Source organism: Schistocerca nitens, chromosome 2 (genome assembly GCF_023898315.1).
Source record: "Schistocerca nitens isolate TAMUIC-IGC-003100 chromosome 2, iqSchNite1.1, whole genome shotgun sequence".
NCBI lineage: Eukaryota > Metazoa > Arthropoda > Insecta > Orthoptera > Acrididae > Schistocerca > Schistocerca nitens.
In genome coordinates this window covers 990,897,665-990,923,024 of record NC_064615.1, presented here as the reverse complement: position 1 = coordinate 990,923,024, position 25,360 = coordinate 990,897,665, and the positions used below count along the sequence as shown (strand labels likewise).

Genomic DNA, 25,360 nt, shown 5'->3' with positions numbered 1-25,360 from the left:
ATCAGTTTCCCAAAGAGATGATAGTCACATGGAGCCAAGTCAGGACTGTAAGGCGGGTGTTTCAGTGTTGTCCATCCGAGTTTTGTGATCGCTTCCATGGTTTTTGGACTGACATGTGGCCGTGCATCGTTGTGCAACAGCAAAACATTCTGCTTTTCCCGATGTGGTCGAACACGACTCAGTCGAGCTTGAAGTTTCTTCAGTGTCGTCACATATGCTTCAGAATTTATGGTGGTTCCACTTGGCATGATGTCCACAAGCAAGAGTCCTTCGGAATCGAAAAACACGGTAGCCATAACTTTTCCGTCGGAAGGTGTGATTTTGAATTTTTTTTCTTGGGTGAATTTGCATGATGCCACGCCATTGATCGCCTCTTCGTCTCTGGTGAAAAATGATGGAGCCATTATTCATCACCTGTCACAATTCTTCCAAGAAATTCATCTCCACCATTCTCGTACTGTTCCAAAAGTTCGCTGTATACCGTTTTTCTTCTTTCTTTGTGAACCACTGCCAACATCCTGGGAACCCTCCTGACGCAAACCTTTTTTTTAACGCCAAAACTTTCAGTATTCTGCAAACGTTTCCTTCCCCTATCTCAACGTAGCGTGACAATTCGTTCACTGTGATGCGTCTGTCAGCAGTCACCAATTCGTTAACTCTCTGCACATTGTCTGGAGTGTGTGCAGTACGAGGGACTTATGACCACAGCAGTTGAGTCCCATAGTGCTCAGAGCCATTTGCAGTACGAGGCCTGCGGCTGTGAGGACAATCCTCAATATTGCCGTGCCCGCTTTCATCACGTAACCTGCTTGCCCACGGACTAACTGTACTGTGATCGACAGCAGCATCTCCATACACCTTTTTCCACCTCTTGTGGATGTTCCCCACTGTCTCGTTTTCACAGCACAGGAACTCTATGACAGCACGTTGCTTCTGACGAACGTCAAGTGTAGCAGCCATCTTGAAGACAGGCTGTGACGGCGCCACTCACGGGAACAGGTTGAACTAAGTTTGGAAACAAACGGGTAGGATGTATCTACACACTGTAAAACTTCCACATATGCAGAATGAAAACTGTTTTTTTACAAAAATAGTGTGCATGTCTTTTGGAGTGACCCTCGTACTTTACAACTCACATGAACTACTGAGCTCTGGTGTTTTATTAGCATGTGTCAATACCTTGCTGTTTGAAGCGTCTATGAACCCCAGGACGACGTCACAATGCGTCACGCTTTTGCAGCTTTACGGGATAAGGCTGCAGGCACCTTTGAGCAAAAATTAAAACTTTCGCGTGGCAACGGCAGATAAGTAGGGGTTTCAAGAAAGTGCTACTTTAACTGTGTTGTGCATTGTGTACGAGTTGTTCCCGGCCCACTCCCTCCCCTTGAGTACGCGACCAGTCGACCAGAGTCCCGTCCCGGCCGGCCGTGCCCAGTTCTTGCGAGCGCCGCCGCCTCACGCACGTACACTCATGCGTCGTGGCGCGGCCTTGTATGGTTGCACGTGATTGCCGGCGAGGCGCCAAGGCCAGCCGGCCGATCCGCACCAAAAAAGCGTCCATCGCTGCCTTCTGCTGCTCTCTGGGTCTCCGGTACACGCCGTCGCCGGAGACTCCTCAGTGTCGGTCGAGCTCGCTGGGCCAAGCGTTTGCTACCTTGCGCATGCGCATCAGTGCTAACAACGGTCCAGTCAGGTTAATGTGACCACCTATCAAAAGCCTGAATAACCACCATTTGCAGCGCTAGACAACCGGGAAGGGAAAATAAAATATTACCGGCTATTATACCTGAAATCCCTGGAGTAGCAGGACAGAGCGGGTGAGGTTAAACCTGGTGATCAAAAAGTCAGTATAAATTTGAAAACTGAATAAATCACGGAATAATGTAGATAGAGAGGTACAAATTGACACACATGCTTGGAATAATGTGAGGTTTTATTAGAACCAAAAAAATACAGAAGTTCAAAAAATGTCCGACAGATGGCGCTTCATCTGATCAGAATAGCAATAATTAGCATAACAAAGTAAGACAAAGCAAAGATGATGTTCTTTACAGTAAATGCTCAATATGTCCACCATCATTCCTCAACAATAGCTCTAGTCGAGAAATAATGTCGTGAACAGCACTGTAAAGCATGTCCGGAGTTATGGTGAGGCATTGGCGTCGGAAGTTGTCTTTCAGCATCCCTAGAGATGTCGGTCGATCACGATACACTTGCGACTTCAGGTAACCCCAAAGCCAATAATCGCACGGTCTGAGGTCTGCGGACCTTGAAGGCCAAGCATGACGAAAGTGGCGGCTGAGCACATGATCATCACCAACCGACGCGCGCAAGAGATCTTTCACGCGTCTAGCAATCTGGGATGGAGCGCCATCCTGCATAAACATCGTACGTTCCGACAGGTGTTTATCAGCCAGGCTGGGGATGATGCGATTCTGTAACTTATCGGCGTACCTCTCACCCGTCACGGTAGCAGTTACAAAACCAGAATCACGCATTTCCTCAAAGAAAAAAGGCCCGATAACGGTAGATGTGGTAAATCCAACCCATACCGTGACTTTCTCGTGGTGCAATGGAATTTCCACGACAGTTCTAGGATTTTAGATAGCCCAAATTCTGCAGTTGTGGGCGTTGACAGACCCTCGGAGCGTGAAATGAGCTTCGTCGGTCCACAACACGTTACTCAACCAATCGTCATCTTTCGCCATGTTTTGAAACGCCCACACCGCAAATGCCCTCCGCTTCACTAAATCGCCAGGTAACAATTCTTGATGCCGATGCATTTTGTACGGATAGCATCAGAGGCTACGCCTAAGTGCCAACCAAACAGTAGTATATGGAATGCCGGTGCGACGTGCGACTGCACGAGCGCTGACTTCCACGTGCATAGACGAACCCGCTACAGTCTCCATTTCTTCCTGAACTGTCTCAGCAGCAATACGCCTTGTGTTCGGTCGGCCACTACGGGGTACATCGTCTAAACAACCCGTGGCTTCCAACTTCGAAACCCGTTCGAATCCCCTTCCTATGGCGATAGGATTGTAACGCTGAACTAGCACATTCCCCATTCTGATAATACAGCTTCACTAAAAGCGCATTTTCAAGTAACGTCAACATGCTGCAACTGCTGGCGCATCTGATTGTCTCTCTCATTACAGCTCCCTCTATACACGATTGTCATGCGCTGTTGTTTTTTTTGTTTTTGTTCTAATAAAATCCCATGCCATTCCAAGCATGTGTGTCAATTTTTACCTCTCCATCTACATTATTCCATGGTTTATTAAGTTTTCATACTGACTTTTTGATCACCCGGTATTTGTGGGAAGGGGCCAAAATAAGTTGCTGTCATTTACACTCATCATATAAGTTTTATTAGTTAAAACACACAATAACATAAGCAAGAATTAAAAACTCTCAACGGTTTTAACGAAGGAGCTCCTTTGATTCGATTTAAAACGGCTGAAAGTAACATACGAAAATCCAGGGCCCAAGGCCTAAGCAAGGAATTGAGGTACAGGAGTTCTTCTGGAAGTTTCACTTCTTTCGAAAAAAAATTTTTTTTACTTCAATAAAGATTGGCTGAAGGACAGACATTAAGCAAGACAGTGCTACGGTATTGGTTAAAAACAGTCTTGGTTGCAATTTTAGTTTTTTATTTTTCAACGACACGTTTTGCCTTATTTAGGCATCTTCAGGTTATCTTTTCTAGATGGACGCGAGAGGCACACGACGCTGTGGTGCATTATGCATACTACCTGAGCCCCTATCTTACTCTGTTACTCGCTCCTGTGAACGGGAACGCGTTATGCAGACCTTGGTGTCTCAGGCGTCCATCTAGAAAAGATAACCTGAAGACGCCTAAATAAGACGAAACGCGTCGTTGAAAAATAAATAACTAAAATTGCAACCAAGACTGTTTTTAACCAATACTGTTAAGCACTGGTTTGCTGTATGCCACATATGGATATAGATTGGAAGAATTTCAACACTTTTACGGCTTAAGGCCAAAACAAAGATTTTCAATGTTAATTCTAAATAGGGCGAAACCCGGCTGAAGGTCGCATAACAACCAAACAATTTAACGGCTTCAAGCCTAGGAAGAAGGGCTTTCAATTTGAAAAGGCAGAGGGCCTTAGCTTAAAACATTTCATGCAAACTCGGCTGAAGGCCTCATACGCAAAAAAATAACAATGTCATGACTTAAGGGCAAGAACAAGATCTTGAATTTTCAGTTTAAGAGAGTTTAAAACTCACACCATGGAGAAAACAATTTCACGGCTTAAGGCCTAAAGAAGACAAAGCTTACAATTTTAATAAGCTAAAGGTGATTACCCGTGGTCGAGGGGATAGCGTCTTTGATTCATAATCAAAACGTCTTCGGTCCCGGGTTCGATCCCCACCACTGCCTAAATTTTGATAAATAATCAGCATTGGCGGCCGAAAACTTCCGGCATAAGAAGTCAGCCTCATTCTGCCTTGAATAATCAACGAAAGGATAACGTTCTACGAGTCGGGGCGTGGAATGTCAGAAGCTTGATCGTGGTAGGGAAACTAGAAAACCTGAAAAGGGAAATACAAAGGCTCAATCTAGATATAGTAGGCGTCAGTGAAGTGAAGTGGAAAGAAGACAAGGATTTCTGGTCAGATGAGTATCGGGTAATATCAACAGCAGCAGAAAATGGTTGGTTCAAATGGCTCTGAGCACTATGGGACTCAACTGCTGAGGTCATTAGTCCCCTAGAACTTAGAACTAGTTAAACCTAACTAACCTAAGGACATCACAAACATCCATGCCCGAGGCAGGATTCGAACCTGCGACCGTAGCGGTCTTGCGGTTCCAGACTGCAGCGCCTTTAACCGCACGGCCACTTCGGCCGGCAGAAAATGGTATAACAGGTGTAGGATTCATTATGAATAGGGAGATAGGGCAGAGGGTATGTTACTGTGAACAGTTCAGTGACCGGGTTGTTCTAATCAGAATCGACAGCAGACCAACACCGACAACGACAGTTCAGGTATACATGCCGACGTCGCAAGCTAAAGATGAACAGATAGAGAAACTGTATGAGGATATTGAAAGGGTAATGCAGTATGTAGAGGGGAACAAAAATCTAATAGTCATGGGCGACTGGTATGCAGTTGTAGGGAAAGGAGTAGAAGAAAATGTTACAGGAGAATGTGGGCTTCGGACAAGGAATGAAAGAGGAGAAAGACTAATTGAGTTCTGTAACAAGTTTCAGCTAGTAATAGCGAATACCCTGTTCAAGAATCACAAGAGGAGGAGGTATACTTGGAAAAGGCCGGGAGATACGGGAAGATTTCAATTAGATTACATCATGGTCAGACAGAGATTACGAAATCAGATACTGTATTGTAAGGCGTACCCAGGAGCAGATATAGACTCGGATCACAATATATTAGTGATGAAGAGTAGGCTGAAGTTCAAGACATTAGTCAGGAAGAATCAATACGCAAAGAAGTGGGATACGGAAGTACTAAGGAATGACGAGATACGTTTGAAGTTCCCTAACGCTATAGATACAGCAATAAGGAATAGCGTAGTAGGCAGTACAGTTGAAGAGGAATGGACATCTCTAACCGAGCGAGGTGGCGCAGTGGTTCGACACTGGACTCGCATTCGGGAGGACGACGGTTCAATCCCGCGTCCGGCCATCCTGATTTAGGTTTTCCGTGATTTCCCTAAATCGCTTCAGGCAAATGCCGGGATGGTTCCTTTCAAAGGGCACGGCCGACTTCCTTCCCCATCCTTCCCTAATCCGATGAGACCGATGACCTCGATGTCTGGTCTCCTTCCCCAAAACAACCAACCAACCAACCAACATCTCTAAAAAGGGCCATCACAGAAGTTGGGAAGGAAAACATAGGTACAAAGAAGGTAGCTGCGAAGAAAGCATGGGTAACACAAGAAATACTTCAGTTGATTGATGAAAGGAGGAAGTACAAACATGTTCCGGGAAAATTGGGAATACAGAAATACAAGTCGCTGAGGAAAGAAATAAATAGGAAGTGCAGGGAAGCTAAGACGAAATGGCTGCAGGAAAAATGTGAAGACATCGAAAAAGATATGATTGTCGGAAGGACAGACTCAGCATACAGGAAAGTCAAAACAACCTTTGGTGACATTAAAAGCAACGGTGGTAACATTAAGAGTGCAACGGGAATTCCACTGTTAAATGCAGAGGAGAGAGCAGATAGGTGGAAAGAATACATTGAAAGCCTCTATGAGGGTGAAGATTTGTCTGATGTGATAGAAGAAGAAACAGGAGTCGATTTAGAAGAGATAGGGGATCTAGTATTAGAATCGGAATTTAAAAGAGCTTTGGAGGACTTACGGTCAAATAAGGCAGAAGGGATAGATAATATTCCATCAGAATTTCTAAGATCATTGGGGGAAGTGGCAACAAAACGACTATTCACGTTGGTGTGTAGAATATATGAGTCTGGCGACATACCATCTGACTTTCAGAAAAGCATCATCCACACAATTCCGAAGACGGCAAGAGCTGACAAGTGCGAGAATTATCGCACAATCAGCTTAACAGCTCATGCATCGAAGCTGCTTACAAGAATAATATACAGAAGAATGGAAAAGAAAATTGAGAATGCGCTAGGTGACGATCAGTTTGGCTTTAGGAAAAGTAAAGGGACGAGAGAGGCAATTCTGACGTTACGGCTAATAATGGAAGCAAGGCTAATGAAAAATCAAGACACTTTCATAGGATTTGTCGACCTGGAAAAAGCGTTCGATAATATAAAATGGTGCAAGCTGTTCGAGATTCTGAAAAAAGTAGGGGTAAGCTATAGGGAGAGACGGGTCATATACAATATGTACAACACCCAAGAGGGAATAATAAGAGTGGACGATCAAGAACGAAGTGCTCGTATTAAGAAGGGTGTAAGACAAGGCTGTAGCCTTTCGCCCCCACTCTTCAATCTGTACATCGAGGAAGCAATGATGGAAATAAAAGAAAGGTTCAGGAGTGGAATTAAAATACAAGGTGAAAGGATATCGATGATACGATTCGCTGATGACATTGCTATCCTGAGTGAAAGTGAAGAAGAATTAAATGATCTGCTGAACGGAATGAACAGTCTAATGAGTACACAGTATGGTTCGAGAGTAAATCGGAGAGAGACGAAGGTAATGAGAAGTAGTAGAAATGAGAACAGCGAGAAACTTAACATCAGGATTGATGGTCACGAAGTCAATGAAGTTAAGGAATTCTGCTACCTAGGCAGTAAAATAACCAATGACGGACGGAGCAAGGAGGACATCAAAAGCAGACTCTCTATGGCAAAAAAGGCATTTCTGGCCAAGAGAAGTCTACTAATACCAAATACCGGCCTTAATTTGAGGAAGAAATTTCTGAGGATGTACGTCTAGAGTACAGCATTGTATGGTAGTGAAACATGGACTGTGGGAAAACCGGAACAGAAGAGAATCGAAGCATTTGAGATGTGGTGCTATAGACGAATGTTGAAAATTAGGTGGACTGATAAGGTAAGGAATGAGGAGGTTCTACGCAGAATCGGAGAGGAAAGGAATATGTGGAAAACACTGATAAGGAGAAGGGACAGGATGATAGGACATCTGCTAAGACATGAGGAAATGACTTCCGTGGTACTAGAGGGAGCTGTAGAGGGCAAAAACTGTAGCGGAAGACAGAGATTGGAATACGTCAAGCAAATAATTGAGGACGTAGGTTGCAAGTGCTACTCTGAGATGTAGAGGTTAGCACAGGAAAGGAATTCGTGGCGGGCGCATCAGACCAGGGAAAAAAAACTCGGCTGAAGGCCACTCAGAGAAGACTAAAAGGAAATCACTATGTAAAACACTAGGAGCGGCACTCAGAAGGTTCCAATGGTTGGTCTAGGAAGTAACACTAAAGCACGTTTAGGTGAGACAGGCAGCCAGACCGACAACCTCATAATCGGAAGGCAACCCAACCAAAGGCCAGCCGACAAACCAACCAACAAAACCAGCTCTGCTCCACCCGACGAGCAAAACGACAACAAGACGTCAATGGCACAACGTTCTGGATGCTGGTGCCCAATTCAGCCAAGTCAGAATAAACGCCCAAAGCTACCAACACACCTCAGCTGTCGAACTACACGCCGTGCTGGACAGCAACAACATGATGAGGAAAATACACTGCCAAAGATTACGTCAACACCTAGGGCAGGCAACCGGAACGTTAACGGCCACGAGGGAGAAGATACCGCTGGTGCACTTCATTAATGAAGAAGTGAATTAAATTAAGTTAAACCCCATCCAGAAAACGGTTGCAATTCTAGCCGACTTCAATGCACACACATTGTTGCGCGCGGGAATCTCGTAGAAAGCAACAGCTAGGGTCAAACGAAGAGAATAGCAGTTGAGGCTTGATGGTAGGTTAAGTGAGCACTCAACTTCAGAGTCCAAGATCGGTGGGCGACGAACTTCGTAACCCTCGCAAGAAGCGCCTCACAACTCCAACCGCGCATGCAGGCCGCCAGCGGCTCCGGCCCGACTCTGCGCGACGGGGACCTCCTCGATGAACTGCTCCAACCAACCGACTGCCTCAGACGAAAACGGTCAAAGGACCAAATAGACGTTAGCTGACGGGACGACCGACCGTACGACCAACCAAAGGTCGTTCCCGCTCCAGTCTCCTTCAGTCGGACAGTGCATGTGTGTCGCCAGCAGTCAGCAAGTACCGGCTGTCCGCATCTTCACTGGCGCTTCGTCCCCGACGCTCCTTCGTCACCGACCGCTGCTCCCCCTACTGCATTGCTGGTCCGTCTCCAACTCACTTCCAGACACACGACGATCCGGAAATACTATCGGTCGTTCCAGAGGTGGTACGACAGTGCACTTACCGATAAGCGCTGCTGCTGCCACTCATGGGAAAGTAAGGGACGAAGTAGTGACGTCAGTAAATGTAATAAGAAAACGAGGCGGCAGTACCGTATAAAAGATGATAAACAGTAAATGGCATGAACACGAGCCGTGGACGGCTCGTTGTCAAAGGTATTTCCCTTTAAAACCCGACGTTTCGTCCCCATCTGCGGAGGACATTTTCAACGGGGTAGTAGCTTCCTTGAATGTCCGATCCGCACCCTGGCTCGCTACTGACAACAGCAAAAAGTCGCTTCCGCGAGCTCCATTGCAGTGGCGTGACGTCACATCTTTTGAATATGCGAGCGCAATTGGCCGTTGTCAACTGCCGTTGTCCGCTGTTACTATCATCCCATGGTGGAAGACTAGTACACATCTTCTTCAGCACCAGAATCGAAATTTCATTCCATTTCTCGCCCTCCTCCTTTCTGCCTTTCTGCTGAAGTTCCTGGGCTGTTTCACAATCTCTATGTCCTCTCTGCATAGCCTTTTGTGGTATCCGCTTATGGCTGCCAGAACTTGAGTCCTGTCAAAACGAATGTGGGGGTCTCCTGGGTGTAAACCTTGTTCTGCAACAGCTGATCTGCCAGTCTCCCCTTGCGGCGGCGCGGTTCTTTCCGTCCCTTTACGACGAACCTGCACCTACCTGTGAACATTGTCTCAGCAGATCATCAGTAGGGAAGCGGAGGAAAACCTACTGTACTTCGACGTGAACCAGGCTGCAATTAAAGTCACTAATCTACGTTTCGGGAGAAAGTTTTCACACGAAATGAAAGGTTGGAAATTTTGTCCTTAATTAATGTATTCTGAAACTTAGGTGAACAAGTATCACTGCCAAGCACGTGATAGTCTTAACACAGTCACTCACAATCCATTTCACTCACGTTAGGAAGTTTATGGTGTTGCATTTCAAGAAAACGTAATAGCTACAAAAATACGGATTGTTTTTGATTGAGAATGCTCGCCAAATATTAAGTCTGTCGGTACCTAATGCAGTCGCAGTTTTTAGCCACCGACCTGCTCAATACGCCACGCGGAATTTATGTCTTTTCTCGTCACAAAATTCACTTAAAAATTCCGAAATTTCTAGACACCCATCGGAATAATTATGCCGTCACTTTACAATACTTTTGATGTATGAAACACCGCTAGATCCGGCAACCTATCATTTCCACCGGAACTACTACTACACACGTCAGAACTGTTTCATGGCTAGGCTCTGACTCCTCTCTAGAATACTCCAAGTCTTCTGTACCAGCAGAGAAAGGCGCTCGAAGTATATTGCTTTACCATTGGTCAGTTTACTCAACAGCCAATAGCGAAACTACATTCTCCCACGTCAGTCCGCGCCTTTCATCAATAACCAATCGCAAAATAGTAAACCTAACGACTGAACTTTTTACCGACGTAATTATCTAATATGCTGAAGTTTTGTTTATGCATAAAGTTATTTACTATTGTTATTTATACCTGAATTAACTTTCCCTTTACCATAAACTTACTTTACAAATCTATTTTACAAAAATCCACTTTGTCCACATCCATACTTCTTCGAAATGTTCCCACACTAAATCCCACTACATAACTCGTTAAACAATTATCTTCATATTAACCTTAAACCACACTCACGCATCATTCATACTGCTAAAACACATTTATAACATTTTACCTACACAAAAAGACATAATAACACTTTATTAAAATACTAGAACAGTTTATGAAAAAAATTATATTACTTTAGTGCACTCTAGTGGGCACAATCGAAACTAAATCACAGTCCCCTATCCAATACTGTCCTCTATCAGCTGATACATAAACTACGTGCGCGTCCAGTCTCGCGTCACCATCTGTCCCTATCCAGCTCTGAGACACATCTCCCACTTAACTGCCTCCAAGGCAGGATCGGTATACGGCGCTACGCCTCACCCTCTTCCGCAATTACTCGTGTGCTCTTCGAGTCGTTTTTTGACAGTTCTTTCTGTAGTACTCACGTCCAGCTCCCCACAACTACACGGAATCCTAAAAGTGTGACGTCAGGCCACTCCACGGGAGCTCGCGGAAGAGGAGGTTTGCTGTAATCAATAGCGAGCCAGAGTGTGAATCGGGCATTCAACAAAGTTACGATCCCCCTTGAAAATATCCACCGCAGATGGCGACGAAAAGTTGGACGAGCCATGCCGACTCCATTGCCGTGGTCGGCTGCACGGTGTCGCGGCTGAGAATAAACGGCGCCAACACCCTGATTGAGGTGATCCCATAGATTCTCGATTTACTTTAAATCCGGCGAGTTTGGTCGCGAGGGGCATATGATAAACTCATTCTCGTGCCTTTAGACCACGTCTCTACCCTGCGAGATGTGTGACACGCTGCACTGACCTGCTGGTAGAAGCCACTTTGCCGAGGAAAAACAAACTGCACATACGGGTGGAGATGGTCCCCAAGGATAGAAGCATACTTGTGTCACTCCACGGTGTCTTCTAGAATGACAAGATCACCACGGAATGTCACGAAAACGTTAGCCAGACACTAACACTCCATCCTCTGGCCTGGATCCTATTGAGGATTGTTGTTGGGTCATAGGCGCCAACGGCCACATGTCCAATGGAGCATAAAACGTGGTTCATCTGAAAAGGCCACCTGTCGCCACTCAGTGGACATCCACTTGTGGTACTGGAATGCATATTCCAGCCTTCGTCGCTCATCAGCACCAGTCAGCATCAGTGCATGAACCAGGCGCCTGCCGCAGAGGCCCATATGCAACAATGTTTGCTGAACGGTCGTTGCGGAAACACTTTTGGTAGCCCCTCTGTTCGTCTGAGCAGTCAGCTGGTCAACAGTTGTACTTCTATTAGCCGATACACATATCTACAGCCGTCGTTTATTCGTCTCATCTATGGCCCTGGTGCATCATAGTTGCCTCGACGCCGGTTTTGGTTCAAATGGCTCTCAGCACTATGGGACTTAACTTCTGAGGTCATCAGTCCCCTAGAACTTAGAACCACTTAAACCTAACTACCCGAAGGACATCACACACATCCATGCCCGAGGCAGGATTAGAACCTGCGACCGTAGCGGTAGCGCGGTTCCCGACTGTAGCGCCTAGAACCGCTCGGCCACTTCGGCCGGCCGCCGGTTTTGGATTGCTCCATTTTGTTTCTCATGGTATACTTCAATGTTGGTAGCACGCGAATAGTTTGAAAACTTCGGAAGCTTCGGAAATCCTTCCAACCTTGCACCGAAAGGCAGCTTTCATGTCCTTTTGCAGGTCAGATAAATCGCTCTGTTTCCTCATGAGCCGCGCGGTCTGGGCGACTTCCCATGGTTCGCGCGGCTGTCCCGCGTCGGAGGTTCGAGTCTTCCTTCGGACATGGATGTGTGTGTGTTGTCCTCAGCGTAAGTTAGTTTAAGTTAGATTAAGTAATGTGTAAGCCTAGCGACCGATGACCTCACTAGTTTAGTCCCATTTGGAACTTACCACACATTTCCAGTTTTCCTCATTATGACAAGGACTGCACTGTTTCCCGCTTCCCCCTGACACGCTTTATATACCCTGCTAGTGGTGCCACCTGTCGTCTGTGAGCAGATATTGCCACTGACGTCGAAAATAGGTGGTCACATGAGTGTGACGAGACCGTATAGTAATTCGGGCACCTATACATGGTGTGGAGCGAGACACGTAGAAGCGAATCGTCGTCGCACCAATATGTGCATAGAGTTTCCAAGGAAGTGGTGGACCTATGTTTCCTAGCCATACTCCTCAGTGTTTCCCAACCATTACTCCTCACTAAAGTCATCCCAGAGGTGAGATTCTGGAAGGAAGGAAGATTAGACCTTAACGTCCCGTCGACAGGGCAAAGAGACGGAGCATAAGCTCGGATTACGGAAGGATGAGGAAGGAAATTGACCATGCCCTTTTCAAAGGAACCGCCCCTGCATTTGCCCAGTGTGATTTGGGGAAAATGACGAAACACATAAATCTGGATGGCCGTAAAACTGATTAGAATCATCGTCTTACCCGATGCAAGTCTACAGCTACGTCTACATTTACATCTACATAGATACTTGGCAAGCCACCACACGGTGCGTGGCGTAGGGTATCCTGTACCGCTAGCTAATATTCAGTCCGGAACCGCGCGACCGCTACGGTCGCAGGTTCGAATCCTGCCTCGGGCATGGATGTTGTGATGTCCTAAGGTTAGTTAGGTTTAAGTAGTTCTAAGTTCTAGGGGACTGATGACCTCAGATGCTCAGTCCATACTGCTCAGAGCCATTTGAACCATTTGAACCACTAGCTAATAGAGTGAGAGAGAAACGACTGTCTGTACGCCTACATATCAGCCCTAATCTTTCGTATCTTATCTTCGTGGTCCTTACGCGCGATATATGTTGGCAACCGTAGAATCGTTCGGGATTGAGATTCAAATGTCGGTTCTCTACATTTCCTCAATAGTGTTTTTCGAAAATAATGTCGCCTTCCCTCCAGAGATTCCGTTTTGAGTTTTCGGAGGATCTCCGTAACACGTGCGTGTTGTTCGAAGCTACCGGTAACACATCTAGCAGCTCCACTCTGAATTGCTTCGATGTCTTCCTTGAATCCGACCTGGTACGGATACCCAACACTCGAGCAGTACTCAAGAATAGGTCGCACCAGCGTCCTTTATGCGGTGTCCTTTACAGGTGAACCACTCTTTTCTAAAATTTTCCCAGTAAACAGAAATCGACAGTTTGCCTTCCCTACCACAGTTTTCACATGCTTGCTCCACCTAACATAGCTTTGCAACGTTACGCCCAGACATTTAAACCACTTGACTGTGTCAAGCAGGACACTAGTAAAACGGTATCCGAACATTACAGGTTTGTTCTTCCTACTCATCCGCATTAACTTCCATTTTTCCACGTTTAGGGTTAGCTGCCATTCATGACACCAACAGGAAGTTTCCTCTGCGTCTTCTTGTATATTTGTACAGTCACTCACTTTCGACACCTCACCGCACACCACGGCGTCATCAGCAACAACCAGTGTTCAACCACTCGGTGGAGAATGTAGGGGTCGGTGTAGGAGGTAGAAGAGTGCAGGGGCAAGAAGGGGGCGCTTGACTCTCTCTTCCCCAGAAATCTCGCGCACAGAGTTACTGTTCATTACAGAATTCGCGTGCACTTAGATTTAGCATCCCGCTAAATCTCCCTTTCATTCTATTGTAGCATTACTCGGCTGATGGCTCTGAGACAATAGTATCGCAAAAGTTGAATTATGTCCTTGGAGATAAAACCTGTAATCACTGTTGTTGAAACAGATTTATGGTTCGTCTTGACTGCACTAATTTTACTTTTAAAATGACCGGTTTCGCTTCAATATGGACTCTCCTCAGCTCTAATTGTATCGGTTACAAGAGTACCGGCCACTTTGAAAAAAAAAATCTCTTTTAAAATAGTATCGGTTTATCAATAACTGATGACCTGCTCCAGCTTCGCACGGGTAGAAGCAAGTATCTACGACCGGACGGCTTGTCTGGCGCAGCGGTAATGCATTATATTCACAAACCTTCCTCGAGAATGAATCTATCTGTTACTGAAATCCTCAGTTCCCGAGATTATCGTTCACATACAGACAGAAAAGAGCGGCAGGAGACTTTAATTCATCATATTTCAGCCAGTTTAACACGAAATGTGTAAGAAATATGTACACAAATATATCTCGTAAATCAGTCTATCTATTAATGAAACCTGTATCAAAAACCGTGCAATATTTCCTGAGATTAGACTGCACATACAGCCAGAAAATCGCGGAGGGGAACTTTAATTCATCGTAAGTTAGCCATTTTCTACGAATGTTTATGAAATGTACACTTAGACCTTTCTCGTAAATTAGTCTATGTATTCGTGAAAACTGTATGAAATTCCCTGCTGCAGTCCCTGAGATTAGCCTTCACATACACAAAGAATAACGCTGCAGCTGACGTTATTAATATGTACAGTAGGTATAACGTAAATTTGTTTGGTTGTCACGGTGTTCAATGGGAATTATGCCATTTTTTTCGGCGCAGGTGCGGTTTTGCACTGACTTAAACTCATAGCAGTTGCAGACTATTGCAGTGTAGTGGACAATGTTACACTGAACTGGGAAGAAGAAGACTATCTTGATCTGAACCTATACTATTATGAGCAAGTTCTATTCGAGAATTTAAGTCTTGTTCTTGGAGGTTTCTCACATTCGTTCAGACAAATATTGTGTCTGGATTACATATCAAGCAATAAAGAAATGTAAATTCCAGCACATGTCTGTTAAATTTTATTTACGTCAAAACAATGTCAAAATTATTTAAATAAAAATCATTTTTTAATACACTATCTTTCTAAATTGACTAAAGGGTATAAAATAGCTTTTCTTGGCCCATACAGATTCTCCTAAACGCATGCACACAATTCTGAAAATACGAGATTGTGAATCTCTAATAACTATGAGAATACTTGTAAAATTTGAAACAAAACACATGAGGCATATTCAGTAGCTGTTAATAAGGAGTTGAACTATTCAGACATCAGTTGCGAACTGCATGCACCACACGTTTTTGTTTTAAATCTTACAAGCATTTTCATAGCTATTAAAAATTCGCAATGAGAAATTGCCGTGACTATCTGTACAGGGTTGGGTAGCTGTATGGGGCTAAGAGAAATTATTTTATACTTTTTAATCCAATTTAAAAATGTGATACATTAAAAAATGATTTTTATTTAATTAGTTTTTTCCTGTTCTTTGGACTTTTGCATCTGAAATATTTCAAACATTTTTGAAGTTTGCAACGAAGACAGCTACATTTCAGATTTATTTGTTTCTCTTCACTTGAGCCAATCAATTTATTGCTCTCCCCGGGGTATATCTCGACAAAAGACAATGAAGGTAAATATTAGACTTATTCTAGGTCACACGGAGGCTTATCGACAATTACAAAAGAGTTAGTTCCACCATCTTGGATTTTGACTGGTTGTTTCAGTTTAATGGCCTATAAATTACTGAGATGTCCGGGGCTCTTTCGTTTTAATGGTGGGTATAATGTTATGCTGTGAATGAAGGAGAGGTTATGATTACATAATGTGTTCAAGGTCATGTGCACGCTTGTCTTTTCGATGTGACAATTACAAACTTTGGATTCGGTGCATCCGAGGGCCCATAGCTATACTGCTAAGATTAGTTCACTATCATGTTCCTAAAACTATTGTAGCACAATTCTCACCCTGTGATCTGGATAGTTATCTTGCTGGAAGTTGTCATCGTCATTGGCGAAGACATGAAGCGTGAAAGGATGCAGGCGACATGCAATGATGTTCACATAGTCCACAGCTGTCACTGTTATCTCAAGTACTACCAAACGTCCCATGGAAACCCAGGTGAATGTCTGCCGCACCAAAATACTGCCCTCACACACCACCGGCACGTGCATGCATATTTCAAGCAGCCGTCCAACTTAATGGTTCATATGGACACGTCCCTACGTCCATCGACATCGTGTAACAAGAAACGTGTTCATTCGAGAAGACGACACGTTTCCAATGATTCAAGGTGCATTGTCAATGATACCTTGCTCAAATGCGACTGTAGATGATGTCGTTTGGTCAACTAATAAACTCGCAGCGGTCATTTGCTGCAGGAGCGCTTGTTCAACGACGTAAGATGAGCAGTGTGCTCCGAAATACTTGCATCTCTGACATGACTATACTCTTGTCTTCAGATTTGCTACAAATCGCCTCATATCCTGCTTTACGGAACTGGGAATCCAAATATTTCTACATTCTGTTTTGACGTCCAACACTTTGTGGCCAAGTCGTGCTTCTCTGTCCTCAAACGACTTTCCATAGAAATGAAAATTGGAACACCTGCAGACGTCTCTTTTGCGCGTAATTTATTTACGCAACCAGTTTCGGTGTTTTATTAATCTTTAGGCTCCTGACGAATTTAATTTGGGAGAAATTCAATCCCGTGTGCACTCATAACAGGAGCCAATATTGACCAGCGTCCGTAGCTCTCTGGCTTAACGACACTATCCGTCCCCATGTTCACCATCCCACTACTTGATAAAGAGCTCTATGGACTGCAGTTATTTAATATTGGTTTCTGTTATGACTACAGACGAGATTCGATTACTCCGAATTTACGTCGGTCAAGGGGCCTGAAGGTGGTGTAACGGAACATCGAAACTGGTTGCATACATAAATGATATGTGAAAGAGACGTTGTTTTAATTTTTATCTCGTATTGAAATTTATTGTCTATAGTACAACATACAGTCACCTATAGCCTTTATTTTACAGTTATTGTTGCCAACTGTCGACCATATGAACAAACACTCGTCAAAGTAGAGAAGCTTCTTTCTTCTTGTTGAAATAGGAAAAGGCTTGTCTGGAAACAAGGTGGCATAGGGTGTCTTCTGTAGCAGTCCAGTAGTCTTGGTCATACTCCAAGCCAAAATGTTTGCATCTTGAACAGCCGAAGTCCTTTTAATGATCTACACTGAAGAGGCAAAGAAACTGTTACACCTGCCTTATATCGCTTAGGGCCCCCGCGACCATGCAGAAGTGCCGCAGTATGATGTGGCAGGGACTTGACTAATGTCTGAAGTAGTGCTGGAGGGAACTGACACCATGAATCCCGCAGGGCTGTCCATAAACCCGTAAGAGTACGAGGGGGTGGAGACCTCCTCTGAACAGCACGTTGTAAGGCACCCCAGATGTGCTCAATAATGTTCATGTCTGGGGAGTCTGATGGCCACCGAGAGTGTTTAAGCTCAGAAGACTCTTCCTGGAGCAATTCTGGATGTGTGTGTGTGTGTTGGGGGGGGGGGGGGAGGATGGGGGGCGCATTGTCCCACTGTATAGGCGTTGCCGACCGCAGTGCCGTATTCTCCCTCTCTACATATTTCTGTATTTGAATATGGATGCCTATGCCAGTTTCTTTGGCGCTTCGATGTATTACAACATACAGAGAATCTTCCATCTTCCATATAAGTTCACAGCACTGTCACGGGAGTAAACAACCAGCTTCGCCATTTGGAAGATAATTGCTTCCTTTCAGCAGGCAATAACAACTTGTGATTTGTCACAGTCACTCATGTCTTTCCAATTTTCCGGGCCATATAATCACTAGAATGAGCCTCATTCATTCCTCACCTATCTGTATACACTATTTATTCAATAGCATCAGTACAACCCTATGGATTGCTGAATTGACAACTATATGTCACGAGAGGCGGACCTGCCAGAATAAAAGGAGACGGGGTGTATTGTCAATAGACAAGCAGTAAGAGCAGACTGAAGTCAGCAGAGCTCAATGACATAGGACGTAGGCTAGTCATTTGATGGTTACCCGAGTAAAAAAATCCGCTACGGACATTTCTAATCCCCTAAAGCTGACAAAGTCGACTGTTGGTGATGTGAACGTGAACTGGAAACGCGAAGAAACAACCACAGCTAACCTAAAACTGAGGAGACCTCTCGTGATGACGGACAGATACTGACCAGAACTGCGGAGGCCGGCTGTGAAAAAACCGTATGACATCAGCGGAAGAAATCACTTGTGAGTTACAAAGTGCTACCAGTTGTCCATTTAGGACAATGACTGTGCGTAGGGAGTTAAAAGTATGGGGCACAATGGTGGAGCAGCTCGCCATAAGACACACTTTCTAGTAGTCAGTGAATGATGATTGAGGTGGTGTAGAAACGGGCGCCACTGGACAGTGGATGACTGAAAAAGACTGATTTGGAGTGATGAATAGCGCTATACCCTGTAGCAATCCGATGGAAGGGTTTCGGTTTGGTGAACCTCTGGAGTACGTTACTTGCCATTATGTATAATGACAACAGCGAAGTACAGATATGATGATTTCACGGTTTCATTGTATTGTTCGTGGTTAGGGTGTGGCCTCCTTATTGCGCTTAAGTAATTATAAATGTGGAAGGATAATAGAACATTTTACAGCCATGTGCACTCCTTTCTTCCAGGATTCATAGTCACGCTCGGTAGGCAAGAGAACTTCTGTGAAATTTCTGTCAGAGAGGTATTTAGTTGATGGTCCCGGCGGAGGTTCGAGTCCTCCCTCGGGCATGGGTGTGTGTGTGTTTGTCCTTAGTATAATTTAGGTTACGTAGTGTGTAAGCTTAGGGACTGATGACCTTAGCAGTTAAGCTTCATAAGGTTTCACACATATTTGAATATTTTTTTATTTAGTTGAATTAACGGCCTTTAGATTTGACTGATTTATCGTGTAACCGAAGTTTAACAGATTCCTTGCAGCAACCATGTGGATAACCTAACACTCTTCGTTATTTAATGTCTATAACCACCAATTTTCGCACCATACAGATATTTTTTCTAAATAGTTTTGCAATTTGTTTTGATCGTCTGATGACTTTATTAGTCTATAAACGACAGCGTCATCTGTAAACAACTTAAGACGGCTGCTCAGATTGTCTCCCAAATCATTTATGTAGATAAGGAACAGCGAAGGGCCTGAACACTACCTAAGGGAACTCCAGAAATCACTTCTGTTTTAGTCGATGACTATCCGTTAATTACTACGAACTGCGATCTCTCTGACAGGAAGTCAGCAATCCAGTCACATAACTGAGGCGATATTCCATCAGCACGCAATTTCACTACAAGCCGCACAGTTTCAAAAGCCATCCGGAAATCTAGAAATCAGTTTGAAATCCCTTGTCGACAGTGTTTAACACCTCTTGCGAGTAATGAGCTAGTTGTGTTTCGCAAGAATGATGCTTTCTAAATCCGTGTTAAGTGTGTGTTAATAGACAGTTGTCTTCGAGGTAATTCATAATTCAGAATGAGATTTTTCACTCTGCAGCGTTGTGTGCGCTGATATGAAACTTTCTGGCAGATAAAAATTGTGTGCCGGAACGAGACTAGTCGTGCTTGGATAGCTCAGTTGGTAGAGCACTTGCCCGCGAAAGGCAAAGGTCCCGAGTTCGAGTCTCGGTCCGGCACACAGTTTTAATCTGCCAGGAAGTTTCGTAATTCATAATGTTCGAACACAATATATGTTACAAAATCCTGCTGCATATTGACGTTAATCATATGGACGTGTAATTTAGTAGATTACTCCTACTACAAGTGCTATAAAATTAACGGTTTCGAGTTTAGTTAGTCAAGAAAGTACAACGTTATTAGCAACTACTAACTCAGGAAAAGGTTGTTTCCCAAAAGTCCGCAGTCTAGTTATCAGCAATCGTACGTTCGAAAATCTGTCGAAACACACACAACAGCGCCGTTACACAAATGTTATTTGGTCGGAAGTTCTAAAGGTCGTAGGGCTGCAGAGGCAGCGAGAATCGCCGGTGTCTGCGGCGTAGCGCAGGTGTCAATTTGGCGGCTAATTCTTGTTTATCCGCGACGTGCGCGCCAGGCAGCTGTGTCTAACGCCCCTCGGACGCTCCTTGTTCCGCGGGCCACGGCACACAATGGTAGCCGGTCAGCCGGCGGTAATGGGCCGCCACCGGTCTACAACGGCCGTAGGGCGAGGCGCTCGGGCAGAATGGACGTGGCGGAACGTCGCTGCGAATCTACGTGTGTCTGAAATGAACACACTGCTCAGATCCAAGGCTCACCGCCTGAATAACTACACAACTGCCGGGTGAGGCGATGAAAGTTACGACATTGCTCGCATTACTAACAAGGGAACCTCCCCATCGCACCCCCCTCAGATTTAACTATAAGTTGGCACAGTGGATAGGCCTTGAAAAACTGAACACAGATCAATCGAGAAAACAGGAAGAAGTTGTGTGGAACAACGAAAAAAATTAGGAAAATATACGAACTGAGTAGTTCACGTGCAACATGTGCAACTTCAAGGATAATTAGCAGTCAGGAGCGCCGTGGTCCTGTGGTTAGCGTGAGCAGCTGCGGAATGAGAGGTCCATGGTTCAAGTCCTACCCCGAGTGAAAAATTTACTTTCTTTATTTTCGCAAAGTTATCATCTGTCCGTTCGTTCATTGACGTCTCTGTTCACTGTAATAAGTTTAGTGTCTGTGTTTTGCGACCGCACCGCGAAACCGTGCGATTAGTAGACGAAAGGACGTACCTCTCCAATGGGAACTGAAAACATTTCATCGCAAGGTCATAGGTCAACCGATTCCTCCACAGGAAAACACGTCTGATATATTCTATACGATACTGTTGACGGCATATGTTGTCGACCCACCTAATTTGTACACTTGGCGAATGGATAAAAAGATTCTTCTACCTTGCCAGATTTAGGTTTTTTTGTGGATGTGACTATCACTCCCAAAAAAATGATCGCTTCAGACGGACAGATAATAATTGTCTGAAAACAAAAAATTAAAATTTTCAGTCGAGGGACGACTTGAACGAAGGACTTCTCCCTCCAGAGCTGCCCACGCTAACCACAGGACCACGGCGTTCCTGACTACAAAGTACCCTTGAAGTTGCATATGTTACACGTGGACTACTCAGTTCGTATATTTTGTTAATTTTTTTCATAGTTCCACACAACTTCTTCCTGTTTTCTCGATTGATCTGTGTCCAGTTTTTCAAGGCCTATCCACGCTGCCAATTTATAACTAAATCTGAGGGGGGTGCGACGGGGAGGTTCCCTTGTAAGGAACTGAAAAAAAAAATTAAAAATGAAATGATCGTATGACATGTTTGGTCGAGAGAACCAAAATTGGTCGCCTGGTGCAAATCGTTCTTAATGAAACATAAAATTATAAAAAAATTTAAAAATTTCTATAAAACTTTTAAAAATTTTCACAAATTTTCACCAATATTTTGTGTTGTTGTTGTGGTCTTCTGTCCGGAGACTGGTTTGATGCAGCTCTCCATGATACTCTATCATGTGCAAGCTTCTTCATCTCCCAGTACCTACTGCAACCTACATCCTTCTCAATCTGCTTAGTGTATTGATCTCTTGGTCTCCCTCTACTATTTTTACCTTCCACGCTGCCCTCCAATGCTAAATTTTTGATCCCTTGATGCCTCAGAACATGTCCTACCAACCGGTCCACTTTTCTTGTCAAGTTGTGTCACAAACTCCTCCCCAATTCTGCTCAATACCTCCTGATTAGTTATGTGATCTACCTATCTAATCTTCAGCATACTTCTGTAGCACCACATTTCGAAAGCTTCTATTCTCTTCTTGTCCAAACTATTTATCGTCCATGTTTCACTTCCATACATGGCTACACTCTATACAAATACTTTCAGAAACGACTACCTGACACTTAAATCTATACTCGATGTTAACAAATTTCTCTTCTTCAGAAACGCTTTCCTTGCCATTGCCAGTCTACATTTTATATCCTCTCTACTTCGACCATCATCAGTTATTTTGCTCCCCAAAATAACAAAACTCCTTTACTACTTTAAGTGTCTCATTTCCTAATCTAATTCCCTCAGCATCACCCGACTTAATTCGACTACATTCCATTATCCTCGTTTTGCTTTTGTTGATGTTCATCTTATATCCTCCTCTCAAGACACTGTCCATTCCATTCAACTGCTCTTCCAAGTCCTTTGCTGTCTCTGACAGATCTACAATGTCATCGGCGAACCTCAAAGTTTTTATTTCTTCTCCATGGATTTTAATACCTACTCCGAATTTTTCTTTTGTTTCCTTTACTGCTTGCTCAATATACAGATTGAATAACATCGGGGAGAGGCTACAACCCTGTCTCACTCCCTTCCCAACACTGCTTCCCTTTCATACCCCTCGACTCTTATAACTGCCATCTGAGTTCTGTACAAATTGTAAATAGCCTTTCGCTCCCTGTATTTTACCCCTGCCACCTTTAGAATTTGAAAGAGAGTATTCCAGTCAACATTGTCAAAAGCTTTCTCTAAGACAACAAATGCTAGAAACGTAGGTTTGCCTTTCCTTAATCTTTCTTCTAAGATAAGTCGTAGGGTCAGTATTGCCTCACGTGTTCCGATATTTCTAGGGAATCCAAACTGATCTTCCCCGAGGTCGTCTTCTACTAGTTTTTCCGTTCGTCTGTAAAGAATTCGCGTTAGTTTTTTGCAGCCGTGCCTTATTAAACTGACAGTTCGGTAATTTTCACATCTGTCAACACCTGCTTTCTTTGGGATTGGAATTATTATATTCTTCTTGAAGTCTGAGGGTATTTCGACCTGTCTCATACATCTTGCTCACCAGATGGTAGAGTTTTGGCAGGACTGGCTCTCCCAAGGCCGTCAGTAGTTCTAATGGAATGTTGTCTACTCCCGGGGCCTTGTTTCGACTCAGGTCTCTCAGTGCTCTGTCAAACTCTTCACGCAGTATCGTATCTCCCATTTCATCTTCATCTACATCCTCTTCCATTTCCATAAAATCGGGTGATGCTGAGGGAATTAATTAGGAAATGAGACACTTATAGTAGTAAAGGAGTTTTGCTATTTGGGGAGCAAAATAACTGATGATGGTCGAAGTAGAGAGGATATAAAATGTAGACTGGCAATGGCAAGGAGAGCGTTTCTGAAAATTTGTTAACATCGAGTATAGATTTAAGTGTCAGGGAGTCGTTTCTGAAAGTATTTGTAAAGACTGTAGCCATGTATGGTTCAAATGCCTCTGAGCACTATTGGACTTAACTTCTGAGGTCATCAGTCGCCTAGAACTTAGAACTATTTAAACCTAACTAACCTAAGGACATCACACACATCCATGCCCGAGGCAGGATTCGAACCTGCGACCGTAGCGGTCGCGCGGTTCCAGACTGTAGCGCCTAGAACCGCACGGCCACACCGGCCGGCCTGACATTAACAAAGTAAAATTAAGGTAAATTAGAATGTCAGCGGTGTTTGTTGCACCAGTCTAGTGCGAGTCCTGTACAAGGATATCGTGCTGCGCGAAGTTTGCACGCTGACAATTTTTTGTGGCATTCAATCTGCGTAGTTGCTAGCTAATATGTTGCTATGTTCGCTTAGAGTGTGCTTGCGTGTTCCTGGAGTGTACTGCGGCTTGCTAGTCGGTGTGCGACAGTCCAAACCGCAGGTCTTGAGTGACACTTGTTCGACAAGATCGCCGTTTAACAATCAGAGCAGTGTCTGAGTTAACAGGAGTTGACAAGGAAAGTGTCGAACAAGTTTACCGATTTTTTCAATGTTTGTATCAGTTTTTGCTGACAATGGTCTGCCAGTGCGAGTGTCATCACTGGTGTCTTCGCGGCCATCTTTAAATCGTCTAAACCACTCAAACACTTGTGTTCGCGATAAACAATCATCGCCGTACACTTGTTGTAACATTACAAACGTTTCACTTGCAGATTTTCCTAGTTTGAAACAAAATTTGATGTTAACACGCTGTTCTTTCTGTACAGTCAACATTTTCCGACGCACAGACAAAACGTCAACTACTTAAAACAGACGCCACGGGCAGACTGAGTGCAGGAGGCAGATGAAACTCGAGCAGTAGGCGGAGCGAGAGTCACGTGACAGGCCACGCGACTTTCAGCCTTATTGCATTCGTTTTATTGTTTCACCAGTACTAGTCCGGTTTTTTTCTAGCCACACCTCGTATAGATGTTAATTTGAGGAATAAATTTCTGAGAATATGTGTGTGGAGCACATCACTGTATGGTAGTGAAACATGGACTGTGGGAAACTCGTAACAGAAGAGAATCGAAGCATTTGAGATGTGGTGCTGTTGAAAATTGGATGGACTGATAAGGTAAGGAATAAGGACGTTCTGCGCAGAATCGGAGAGGAAACGGATATGTGGGAAACACTGACAAGAAGAAGGATGATAGGACAGCTATGAAGACATCAGGGAATAACCTTCATAGTGCTAGAGCGAGCTGTAGAGGCTAAAAACTATAAACAGATACTGAAATACAAGCAGAAGATAACTGAGGACGTAGGCTGGAAGTGCTACTCTGAGATGAAGAGTCCGCAGCTCGTGGTCGTGCGGTAGCGTTCTCGCTTCCCACGCCCGGGTTCCCGGCTCCGATTCCCGGCGGAGTTAGGGATTTTCTCTGCCTCGTGATGGATGGGTGTTGTGTGATGTCCTTAGGTTAGTTAGGTTTAAGTAGTTCTAAGTTCTAGGGGACTGATGACCATAGATGTTAAGTCCCATAGTGGTCAGAGCCATTTGAACCATTTTTTTTTTTTTTTTAGGTGAAGAGGAGACGAATTCGTGGCGGGCCACATCAGTCCAGTGCAGAAGACTGACGAGAAAAAATAATGATCTGGTGGAGAGGGTGAACAACATTCTCCACCCGTTGGCTGATGGTCCTGTGGTGTACGGAGACACTGTCGACGCTGAGTGACGGTAGGATATAAAATGAGTTAGACAAAATATGCAGATAAGGAGGGAAAAATCCATTAAAGCTCGAATAAATCATTAGTAGTGAGCTGGTTCGCACAGTCACGTTGATTAGATATCTAGGCGTAACGTTGCAAAGCGATAAGATCCGGAACGAGCATTCGAGAGTCGTAGTAGG

The 25,360-nt window shown here is 44.3% G+C and overlaps 1 protein-coding gene and 1 non-coding gene across 2 annotated transcripts in view; one reads left to right on the top strand and one right to left on the bottom strand.

Annotated features, from left to right (window-relative positions):
* LOC126235490 (uncharacterized) overlaps positions 1-25,360 on the bottom strand; it is a 586,979-nt gene that overhangs the window by 485,298 nt on the left and 76,321 nt on the right. The window lies entirely within an intron of this gene.
* On the top strand, positions 19,817-19,891 carry Trnas-cga (transfer RNA serine (anticodon CGA)). The gene has a single exon. It is a non-coding gene; the product is annotated as a tRNA-Ser (tRNA).